Source organism: Fistularia commersonii, chromosome 16, assembly GCF_037954325.1.
Source record: "Fistularia commersonii isolate RoL2024-O1a breed Wild chromosome 16, RoL_Fcom_v1.0, whole genome shotgun sequence".
In the NCBI taxonomy this organism is placed as follows: Eukaryota; Metazoa; Chordata; class Actinopteri; order Syngnathiformes; family Fistulariidae; genus Fistularia; species Fistularia commersonii.
Genome location: NC_141299.1, coordinates 13,056,519 through 13,068,440, shown reverse-complemented (window position 1 = coordinate 13,068,440; position 11,922 = coordinate 13,056,519).

Genomic DNA, 11,922 nt, shown 5'->3' with positions numbered 1-11,922 from the left:
CTTACCTTCTTGCATTTTTTGACCTGTGCAAGGAGACCAGAGAACCAACATGAAGAATGGGAGAAAATGCAACCTCTGAACAGGAAGCCCCCAGGCGGCCGCTAGGATCAACCCTAAAACCTTCTCGATGTGAGGCAAGAGTGCTAACTATTGCACTGTTATGTGGACTCATGCAGAAGTATTTGAACTGAAATATTTATATCGATATTTTTGTCAGCATTTTCACCACACAAGTAAACAGTAACCTTTGGGTCTGAGGGTGTGGAGAGTAGCAAGATAACCGTGAGCATTTTAGTCTAAAATTCATGAGAACTTTAGCTGGCATACGTGTAATTTTTGTATTATTACTTTATCAAATATTTATTTATTTAAGAAGCCACAGAAACCTCCCAAAATATAAAAGTATCTGTAAGAGCAATAAACTAGTTAGAAATTCATATAAAAATAACTTCTAGTCCTACAGATATACATCAACATTAAGATGTTAATATGTGACTTTGTCTTTGAAATAAGGAAAATGTGTGACAATGACATTGTCATGTATTCGACAACCAGAATTCATTTACATAATGAAACGGTGAGACCAGACAGTGTTTCCCCAATCAACAGACCACTCTGTGGACTTTACAATATTTTGGCTTTTTTTTTCTGCCAAGCAAGAAAAAAAATCAACTGTTAATGAAACATGTTGCTTTAACTTGCTTGATGGTGTTCTTTCTTTTTTTTTCAGCTGAGATACTGATAACCAAAGTTGTTCTTTTGGTATCTTCTTCAAATTTGAGCTCTGTTGTAAAAAGACCCCTCCTCAAACTAAGACTTTTATTTAAGATGATGGCCTATGTCACCCTGGCTATTGTTGAAAATATTATCATTACAGTAATATGTATGTCACCAAAGTCTTCTCTTTTCCGCATGTAATTGTTAAAGAATGTGAAAACCAACAACTGAAGGTCATTTCACTGTAATATCGCCCACCACGACTACACAGCCGTGTTTCCGTCCCCGTTGTGTTAATGTCATTGTCTTCCACAGAGCGGCTGTTACATAACTGTACCCTGTGTCCCAGGGCACAACAGTTGAAATCATTGAGCATTTGCTGCAGGCTGCTGCCAATCACTTGATTGGCCTGTGCCTAGAACTATAAATGTATTCCTTGTTTTTGTCCTTTTTAGTGGTAGAGGTGGTGTTTTTTTTTTTGTTTTTTTTTTTTTCAATAAAGGCCCGAGAAAAAGGACAACTTTAAATGGGCGATACAATCGAAACAACTTTACAGTAACATGACAAATTAAAATAACAATGATAATAATAAATACAAGAATTAAAACACCCACGCATATATTAAATAATAATGTCCTATTCAATTACTTAAGTGGAATTTGTCACCCTGACTTTTATTATTTGATTGATTATTTTTATGAGGGTTTTTTTTTTTTTCAGAGCTTTTTTTTGCTATGATTTTAGTAATCTTGCTGTCGTTTTGATTAAATTTATAAATAATTTACGCAATCAATCAGTTTACAACTGTTCAAAACCATGCAACTGGATTTTTATTAATAGTGTAGAACCAAAACTACATTTCATAAACAATAATCTGTGGAAATGTCAACCTTTCTTTGATGGCGTAAGAGGGGATTTTCTAATGGTTGATCATTTCTCAATAGACCTGCAGGCCCTAATACTAAGATTGGACACTAATCCCTCATACGGTAATGTGAGTGCTTTGGGGATACTTTCGTCAAAAATGGTCCCATTGCTTTTGACGTCATATAATGTAATGTCCACATGGACATGCTCGGGGATGACGAGTTGGCGGTTAACAAACCTTATCTTTTTTAACACAATTAAACAGTGGTTTAATCTATCTTCCGTCTCCGCGCTCTCCTCTCCACCACATCCCCTTGCGACCCCTCAACCCCAAAACACCTTCACAGCTAGTAGGAAAACACAGAACTCAAAACTTCCTCTAATAGATACGCAGGGTGTTACAATACATTTATCTATCAATTCAGCAACACAAGGGATGCAAAAAATGACGACTGCTTTCTTAGAAACTCCTAAAGAAAAGAATTCTACTGCAAGAACAAGCAAAGCTCAACTCGACCAACGTAGCTCTTTTTAGTCTGCCCAGAATTATATACAATAATTTTTTCAGAGAAAATGTTTACAGATTCTTCTTTGAACCAAATCCTTCAGTCACCATCTGAGGATCTTCTGCTCCCATCCCAAAACATTTTTTTTTATGCAATCAGATGACCTCTCTATGTCCTGAGCCATGCCATTTCCAATAACACGGAGGTTCTTTAAGAAGGCAAAGTTTATTCATGAAAGCATTTTGCCTAGGAAATGTCACAGAGTCTCGTCTTTGAAAATTTTACAAAATACTAAGAAAATAATATTTGTTTCCCCTATCTCATGTTTAAGTTCACAGAACGTAAAACCTCTCTCAGACATCATATAGTCGTATGGGAGCGTGCTCACTAAAGAGTATTTTGGTGCTCTGATCAGGAGATTTTACTCCTCTTTACCTTCCAAGCCTTCCAAATCAGCTTTGGAGTCAATTATGATGGATCAAGCTTCAGAAAATACACAAATACTTGCTATTTCTCCAAAGGAAGATGTTGTGAGATATACTAATGAAATTCATTCCCAGAGGGAACAGACAGATGTTTTATAAAACACTGCAACATTTTTAATAGTTGTGAATCTTTATCGCCATCAGCGACATGGTAGAAAAATCCATAAAATAGAATAGAACTTTATTAAACCTCCCAAAAAATTGTCGAACGGCTCGAACATTACATCCATTCCCTTGAAACATACTCTGACCTTTCTTGTATAAGGCATCTGTGTTTTAGGTCCAAAGAACATGACTCACACAGTGCTACGTGCCTCCTCGAGGTGAGTCTAAGGCCTGTGCAGCAGGAAGATGATGGCATCTCCACTCCAATATGGGGCTGGTATGCAAACTGCATAGGGTTTATTGCTGGTTTGACAACGGAGCAAATGTGCCTCAGGACGAGCGGCTCCAGTGACTTCATACCATGCAACGTTAAGGCCACTGGTCTGTAGTCACCGTGTGTGTTCGGGGGTTATGAGGTTTTCCATAAGCAAGGGACAACCATCATGCTCAGGTTGAATATATGCTGAGAAAACACCACACAGCTGAGTTGCACATTCTCTCGTACCCGACAGTGGGAGGCCAGTGGGTCGGTTTGTTGAGGAGAGATGATGTGAAAAGGGTGTGGCTGGAAGGTAGAGGTGGGAGGGAAGGGGAGTAAAGAATGATAGTGGGGGGTAAAGAGGCAATCAGGGTTTTTGGAGGGGGGGTGTAGGGAAGGGGGTGGATAGAGGAGATTGAGTTGAGTATCCAGGGGGAGGGGAGTCATGAGAGGAGCTGTGGTGAGGGTGGGCAGAGGCCCCATCATCAAACCTGTTAAAGAACATGTTCAATTCGTTGGCCTCCTGTAGGTCTCCTTCCATACCCTGGCCACTCTTTTTCATGGCCAGTGATGGTTCTCAGACCATTCCACACCTCCCCCATGTTCTTTTGTTTGAGTTTGCTCTCCAACCTCCTCCTGTATGGTTCCTTACCCACTGCAATCTTTTCCCTCAGTTCAACTTGCATCATCTTCAATTCTTCTTTGTCACCTTACCTGAATGCCACCTTTTTCCTTTTCAGTGTCGCCTTTATGTCCTTAGTCACCCATGGTTTATTGTTGAGGAAGCAATGCATGGTTCAAGTAGGGATGTACTTCCCATGTGCATCATAGAAAACTTCCCCGTCAGTCACCTCAAAGCAGCCCTGTAGGGCCTCCTCAGCCTCCCGTGACCACCTTTGTACCAATCTGGTGGTCATAGGTTGCCACTGGACTGCAGGAGTACAGAGAGGCTTCAGGTGGACCAGATTGTGATCTGACCTGCCCGGGAGGCCATACATCAGATGCAGGGTTTTAGCCTCTCTGTTTTTACAGTCTACAAACAGTTCAAAAGTTGGAAGAGTTGTTTTAAGGGTGACATGGTTGAATTCCCCAGTGATCACTACAAAGGTGGAGTCTGTAGTCTCACAGTTACGGTTCTGATGACATCAGCAGCTCACAACATGGGAGGAATTGGAGGAATGTAAAAAGTGTTAAAAATGGCCTGGGAAATACTCTTGACAAGTAATATCGAAGGAGACTTACCGCTAGCAGTTCGAGGTCCTGACTGCAGACACGTTCTTTCACCATAATGTGTCCAGGGTTGCACCACTTGTTGTTAATGTTAACAGCAAGTCCACTTCCTTTTTTCTTACCGCTGTAGCCTCTGTCCCCTCGCACCAACTGAAAGCCGGCTAGATTCCCAGTTGAATCCATGATATTTTTGTGCAGCCATGTCTCTGTGAAATACACGATCGAGCTCTTACGGGAGACCCCCCTCACTCTTTGTGAGTGCCGTTAACTCGTCCATCATATTCGCCAGTGATCTTACGTTTCCCATAATGCTGGAGGGGATATACAGTCAGTATCCCCTCTTTCTTAGCCATTGTCTCCTACCGGCTCTGCAGCCCCGATATTTCCTCTTCAGCTAGTTGGAGATTTCATGTCCTTCGCCAGTAACGCTGCTGTGTCAGAGTCCCAAAAGCTGATCCCTGGTGAAGCCCCAGCACACCTCCACCAAGACCTGGATCTGCCACGTTAAAAGTACTAGAAAAACTAGAAAAAAACGCAGTGCACCAAATTGTTCTACTATGAATAGTTGTGGTCACTACATTAAGGAGAAGTGCAAGAGTGAAAAGCAAAGAAAATGGAGGATATACAGGAAAAAGTGAAAAAATGTATGGGAGCGGTCCGGCAGGTTGCCGTCCGTGACGGTGCCAGAAATGAAAGTAATTTTCAAGTGACTTATAAAGGAGTCAAGAAGGGTTAATGTGGTTGTCGTTCACATCTTGTTCTGTAATGAAACTTTGTACAGGTAGTTGTGAATGACTGAAGCATGGATGAGCAACTGCTTTATCCCAAACTCCTCTGATGTTTGCGTTCATCGCCCATTCTGTCGGGCTGGGCCCATCCAAGACCTAACATTTTTTGTCAGTTTACTTCTGTAGGAGAAATTGCGCAAAATAATGAAACATTCATGAGGTCAGATGTCTTGATATTCTGCAATGAATGAAAGAATGGGTTCCATCGGATTCACAAAAAAACAGATCCTTGCTCATCTTTTTTTGGGAGGGTGAGACCAGATATCTGCAAGCATTATTTGTTGCAAAGAAATTTAGCTTAGAATGTTGCACCGCTGTTTCTGCTGTTTCTGCTCTCTCTGCTGCCAAAATCGATCCTTCAAGATAATACATCATCCTTTTGATCTGATTAGATAAGATAAGAATGACCTTATTCTTCCCTGAGGGGAAAACTTATTTTGATGATCTCAGTTGGTAGCAGCTTGAATGTAAATGCTAATAAAAAAAGAATTTAAAAATCCAATTGTTGAGAAATGAAAAATAGAGAGCTCCTTTTGGGAGAAAACCAAAGTGATGTCTATGTCAGCTCCACCTTACAAATATCTAGATGTTCAGATTATTCATACAATCCATATGAGCTTGTGCCCAAGAGTACTGGTAGTGCAAAAATGCAGCTCAAAGCCATTCTCACACTAAGTATCTGAGCTTCTTATACATTATTAAGAAAGTTTATTGTTTGGATGTAACAGTTTCAACCAAATAATGCATATATCTTAATCTCTTAGCTACTAATGAATGTATGTTATCAAAGTAAACCAGCATTAACTTTATGCTTTAAAAGGGAAGAAAATATTTCCTTTTTCTTACCATACATTATCAATACACACATCGGTTTGAGGCATTAGCTTGTTTTTGAACTGCTCCAAACTAGTCGCTTTTGTCTGGAGAAGAACAAACATTCCCTGGAGGAAGATGGAGTGATAAAAACCCAATATAATAATAATATAGTTGTCCTTGCTTTCTAAATATTGTTAAAAAAATAACAAAAAAAACAAATTACAGAAAATGAGAGCAAGAAAAGATAACATAGATAGTTAATAATTTGGATGGAATTCTGATCTAGTGCAACTTTAGATTATTTTTGATATTTTTTTTTCTAACTCAACTTGTTGCTGTTTTTCCATAATATTGTGGAAAAGAAACCATAAGAAAAAGTTAAAGGTTCAGGATATGTTTTAAGGACTTAGAGTAACTGTATATCATTTGCAAAAATAAAGATAAAATTAGTTTGTCCCAAAAATTCCTTTTTACTGTGACCAGAAAGTGCTTTACCTCATGCCAGAAATCAGTGTGCAGTTTCATACATATGATTTTATTTCAAACTTTCTGTCAAGCTAGAAATGTGTGCGTAAATTGATATTTTGATTAAGCAGGCAGTCGTCTTACTCAAATGCTTATGTTTAAAAGTATGCTGAAAAAAATTACCAGATGTCCTTGTAGACCCTCTTCTGTGTGTCAATACAGTGGCATTGCAAGGGTACTGTTAAAGAGCAATTTGATTCAGTGCTGGAAAATACTTTCTACAACTCAATTGGCCATGTTTATTAATAGGTAAGTCAAAAAACATTGATTTTGACGATTGAGGGTGAGCTTCTTGCTGTGAGATCGCTCGAACGCATGCGGTTTCCTGCTAGCAGGACTCTTGCTGTGTGGCAGTGATTGCAACATATCTATCTGATTACTGTCAGCGAATGTTATTAGGTGTTTTCTGATTGGGCTTGCATCGGCTGCAGGGTTCTACAAGCTTTGTGGGAATATGCAAAGCGCTTTGGCAAGTAAACCTCCATCTCAAATACAATAAAGCAACCACTACTGCTTTTGTGAGCATAATTTGACACAGATGCAGGTCTATCACAAAGGCCTTGGAAAACACATTATGGATGGAAAAGCCAGCATGATTCTTCATCCAAAAATAAAGCTGTTTGAGAATTGGTTTCCACTTGATTTTTGGAGAGGAACTCCTTCGTGTTTAATTGTTAAGGTCTTGGAGTTACCCCAGACATGTTAAACTGACACCCGAGATGTTTGCACGCTCACATAGACACACACACACACACACACACACACACACATACAGACAACTAAATAAATACATTTGTCTATATATCAGGAAAAAAAAATCACCTTCTAAGAAAAACAACTTTCATTTCTTTTCACAAATTTTGGAACTCTGAGGTCTGTCATATTTATCCAAAGCGTCCGTTAGGCAAGTTGGGGCAGAAAGTATTGTATCTTTTCAGCCTCTCCCAAGAATTTAATGCATAGTATACATAAAGCCATCAACAGATGTTTTAAATCCATGGCACTGTTTTGTATGTGTTTCCTGTTATAGCAAAACTTGGCCAGGATCTCCCCATTTTAAGCCCAGACTCAACATCCAAACATAAAAGAAAGACTGGTTGCTGCAAGTGTAACAGAGCATTGATACACAAATGGAAAGCCTCATGTACACTGATATTTCATAGCTTATTGTGGCAGACAAATTCTTTAAGTATGCACATATACTTTCATGTCATCTATCCAGTATTTCTTAACTTCCTTAGTGTAATGACATACACCCAGTCTGAAAGCAATTTAATCCATTACTTTGAAGTCTGGGAGGCCAACTAACCCACAAGCACCCCCATATCTTGGTTCTGAACTGTTGAGCAATTTCTTTGTTGATAATACAGGAAGAATTTGTCTAGCTTGGTTACAGAGCATTTCTTACAATAATGCAAACAACAATGGGGTGCACGAAAGGGATTGTGTTAATGTTGATTGAGCAGGAGGAAACATTTACAGAAATCTCCACAAGGTTAATTGGCCAGGTTGTATTCAACACTGTAAGCTCTGTAATTACTGAGGCACTTACTCTGGGTTATTGTTTTAAATTACCATTATCTACATGATGTTTTGTGGGGTTGGGGGTTGTGTAGATGACAGTGTTTAAACAAACAGCGGAAGTTTTCAAGCATCCACTTCTCGAAGTGCTTTAGAAAATCTGACCTGGGGAACTGAAGGATAAACCCTGGAATACACAAGCTTGGTCAAAATCAAATGAAATGCAAGAACATAGCAGGCAATTCCTGTCCAAAACTACCCAGAAAAACACCATACACTACTGACTGAAAATGATTCATCCTTTGCTATCATACATGATATGAGCGCATACATCACACCTCCGTTGTTAAGGCAGTGGACCGGAGCTGTGGCTGCAAGGTGGTCGATGTCCAGAGGAGAACCAGAAGAGTCCTTATGGGTATTTTTGGCCTTCGGCCCTGGGAGCAACTGACAGTTACTAGCTGCCAAACAGAGCCAGGATTTGGTGGTCATTTAGGCAAAAACTCTGGCATGGGGGTTGTTAAGCAAGGCCATGGAGAGTGACTTGCAGATGGATTCAAGGTTGCACTGCGGTTTGGCCACCTTTCTCTGGGGCTCAAGTTGCCAAAGCAGCTAAAAGGCTCCTTGGTGGAAGGGCCCCAGGATCACCCTAAATTCCTCAAGGCTCTGGATGTTGTGGGTCTATCTTGGCTTGATGCACCTATGCAACATCAGGTGGATGTCAGGGACAGTACCTCTGGATTGTTAGAACATCATGGTGTTTTTTTTTTTTTGGTCATGGTGGTAGGCCAGCTCTTTGCCCCCAAGGCACCAGCACTGTGCCCCTGATGGGCACATGGGAGTTTGCTCAACCAGTTTGCATATGCTTTGTAGACTTGGATACAGCATTTGACCGCTTCCCTCAAGGAGTCCTGTGTTTGTTGGTCCACTATTTGGTGCTCCATTCGTACCCTTTACAAATGGTGTCAGAGCTTGATCCGTATTGACAGCAGTATGCTTGATGTGTTTTCCAGTGAGAGTTGGACACTTCGGGGGCTACCCTTGATCACAAATTCTATTCATAACTGTAAATGACAGAATTTCCAGGCACAGCTTGGGTGTTGAAGGATCATGTTTCGCAGCCCCAGTACTGGGTGTCTGCTTTTAGGAAAAGGTGTGGTTCTGTTTGCTTCATCTGAATGTGATCTCCAACTCTATGGTTCACAATAGAATGCAAAGCATCTGGGATGTAAGTCAGCACCTCCAAGTCTGAGGCAATGACCCTCAGTAGGTAAAAGGTGGAGTGCCCTCTCCAGCTCAGGGATGACGTCCAAGTTGAGGCATTCAAGTATTTTAGGTTCTTGTTCACAAGTAAGAGAAAAGATGGAGCTTGAGATTGACAGGCATATCGACACAGTGTCAGCAGTGATGCAGAGTGTGCAGCTGAACCGGAAGATGAAGCTCTGAATTTACTTAGCAATCTGTACAATCTATGTTGCTGCCCAAAACAATGGTCGTAAGGCGCAGATAGTAGCTGAAGGGACAAGATCACACTTATAATTAGGGTGTCTGGGGTCTCCCTTAGAGATAAGGTGAGAAGCTTGGTCATCCAAGAAGGGCTCAGATGGCGGTTGTTGTTCCTCTGCATCAAGAGGAATCAGATGAGATGATTTTGGCATGTAATCAGGATGCCTCCTGATGCCTCCCCGGTTGAGGTTGTTCCTGGGTGCATCCCACTGGGAGGGGGCCCCAGACTATGGAGGGACTATGTCTCTATGTTGGCCTGGAAATGCTTCGGGATTCTCCCAAAACATCTGGGAGAAGTGGCTGGGGAAAGAGAAGTCTTGGCCTCTCTGCATAAGCTGCTGCTCAAGCGACCTGACCCCAGATAAGCGGTAGAGGATGGATGGATGGATGGATGGATGGATGGATGGATGGATGGATGGATGTGACATCAGTATAAAGAAAGATATCCCCATATATGGTGATACATGTGATTTGCTTTTCTTTGAATAAAAAAAAAAATATGTATATATATGTTTAGCGACACAAGCTTAATATATACAGTCTCATCAGTAAGGCTGTTTATGCTACAAAGACTTGAATCTCTAAGTTACCATCCATCATGGGCCCACCTCTGACACTGACTTTTTTGTCAATGCTGCTGTCGCCAGTTTGTCTAGAACCCAATGATTTGAGAGGCACTCTTTATTTGCATGCTTTTAACTCCGCCCAGCTGCAGTAATGGAGCTGTTTACAAGCAATTAATGTAACCACATGCCAAAAGTGGTGATTTATCATTCACGAATGCTATGTAATCATAATATAGAATGCACTTCTTAACATGCAAGCCCTGTTCGATGTGATTCTGGCTACCCTTTGATTTTGATGGTCTTATCCAGTACTCCCCTTCCCAAATATATGGTAAAAGTCTCCATGCATTTACATGGAGAAAATGCACATGTATGTAATACATTTTCCCACAACTTGTTTAATTATTTTGCATTTCTCTTTATTTTCTCTGCATACCATGGTATACTATAATATTCTTTGTTACAGTTGGTATGTATTGGAGGTAATTTTAAGGATAAAATGCAGCTTTTTCATATTCCTGTGTTTTTCCTGTTCGTCATTTTGTTTTGATTTTCTTAGGTAATTTATCCTACCTCTAATTTCAATTCTCCTGGGTTTCTACCTCCTGTCTGCCCTTGCCCTTAATATGAAGACATTTCAATAGCAGAGAAACCCTGAGGCTGACAACCATGAGATTAGTATGAATGTATTACCCCCTTGGGTGCCATAGCCTGTAATAAGTTCACCATTAATCGCATCCGGTGGGGAAAATTTGTTTAGGCCTTAATTACATATCATTAAAATTGGTCTTTATTCTCAGAGATTTAAGCTCAGATTAGTCTGCACATTTTACTCTGTTTGCTTTGACCACTGTGCAAATATGTTTTCATAGTTTTCTCTCCCCGTCAAACGTTCTATTGACTTAATTATCATTTTGATGTTTTATTGGTCTCGCTAACATTTGCTTTGACTGTGTTTTGATGTTTATATTTATTGTATTTGCTTCGTCTTTTATATGGCTTCATAATAGGCTCCAGTCATGATAATGTTTCATTCAGCAATATTGAAAAAAGTATTGCAATCTATTGCAGAGTGCCTTTTTGAAGCCCAGGCACTCATAAAAGCTACAAAGCAAATTTTAAATGGAGACTCAGACTTCATTTTGCTGTCTGTGTGGGGATTTTTTTGTTTATACTACAGATCTTTCCTTCACTTGGTCAAAAGTTTTAAAATCAGCTGCCCGTGAAGGTCATAGTTTGAGTTGAGCAGTAATTTTTTTGTCTCTTATTCCGCATAAATCCAAAATAGCCCAAATGCATTCTGCCTTTCTCATCTCTTCTGTGTGTATTCTTTCTATGTTGACATTCTACACACCAAGTCAAGTATGCACGCAGCAAGCAGCAATATCGACTTGCTTATATTGTATAGTGCAAAAATAAGTGTTTTCTTTGTATAGAAATATATCTTATTAAGTATTTATAATATGAACACTATTTATTTATATTTCAAAAGTGGTTGTAGATTTAGGAAAAAAAACAAAGAGCATTTTTGGAGGCATGGATCTGCTATTCATCATTTTTATAAAGACTCTATTTCTGAATGTGATGCATTCATTCTGATGGATAGCGCTGCCTGTGAGACAGTTTTGTTTTTTCTCAGAAATCACACCATCCCTGTTAAGAGCCGTGGCGTGATAAGACACCATTACTTTTCTGAGCTGCCAGTAAAAGGGTAAGGATTGGTTTGTATTGTTTGCAGCAGTAAGAGTAGACATAATGATGAGGGCACAGAAAACACCACTGCATGAACATTAAATAAAAAACTGATCATATTCTCTAACTACAGTGCGCCAATGTTTTAATTTCCCTTTTTTTTTTTTTTTTTTTGCATTTCTTTGTTTTTCATCATGATTGTTTTTATTTGCTTGTTTATTTATTTTATTTACTTTTGCATCATTGTGACTTTTCACTGCCAAGAAATGCATTAAGAGCTGTTTTGAGAGGAAGCAGCTTACATGTATATGTATATGTATGTTTTCTTTCTGGATATCC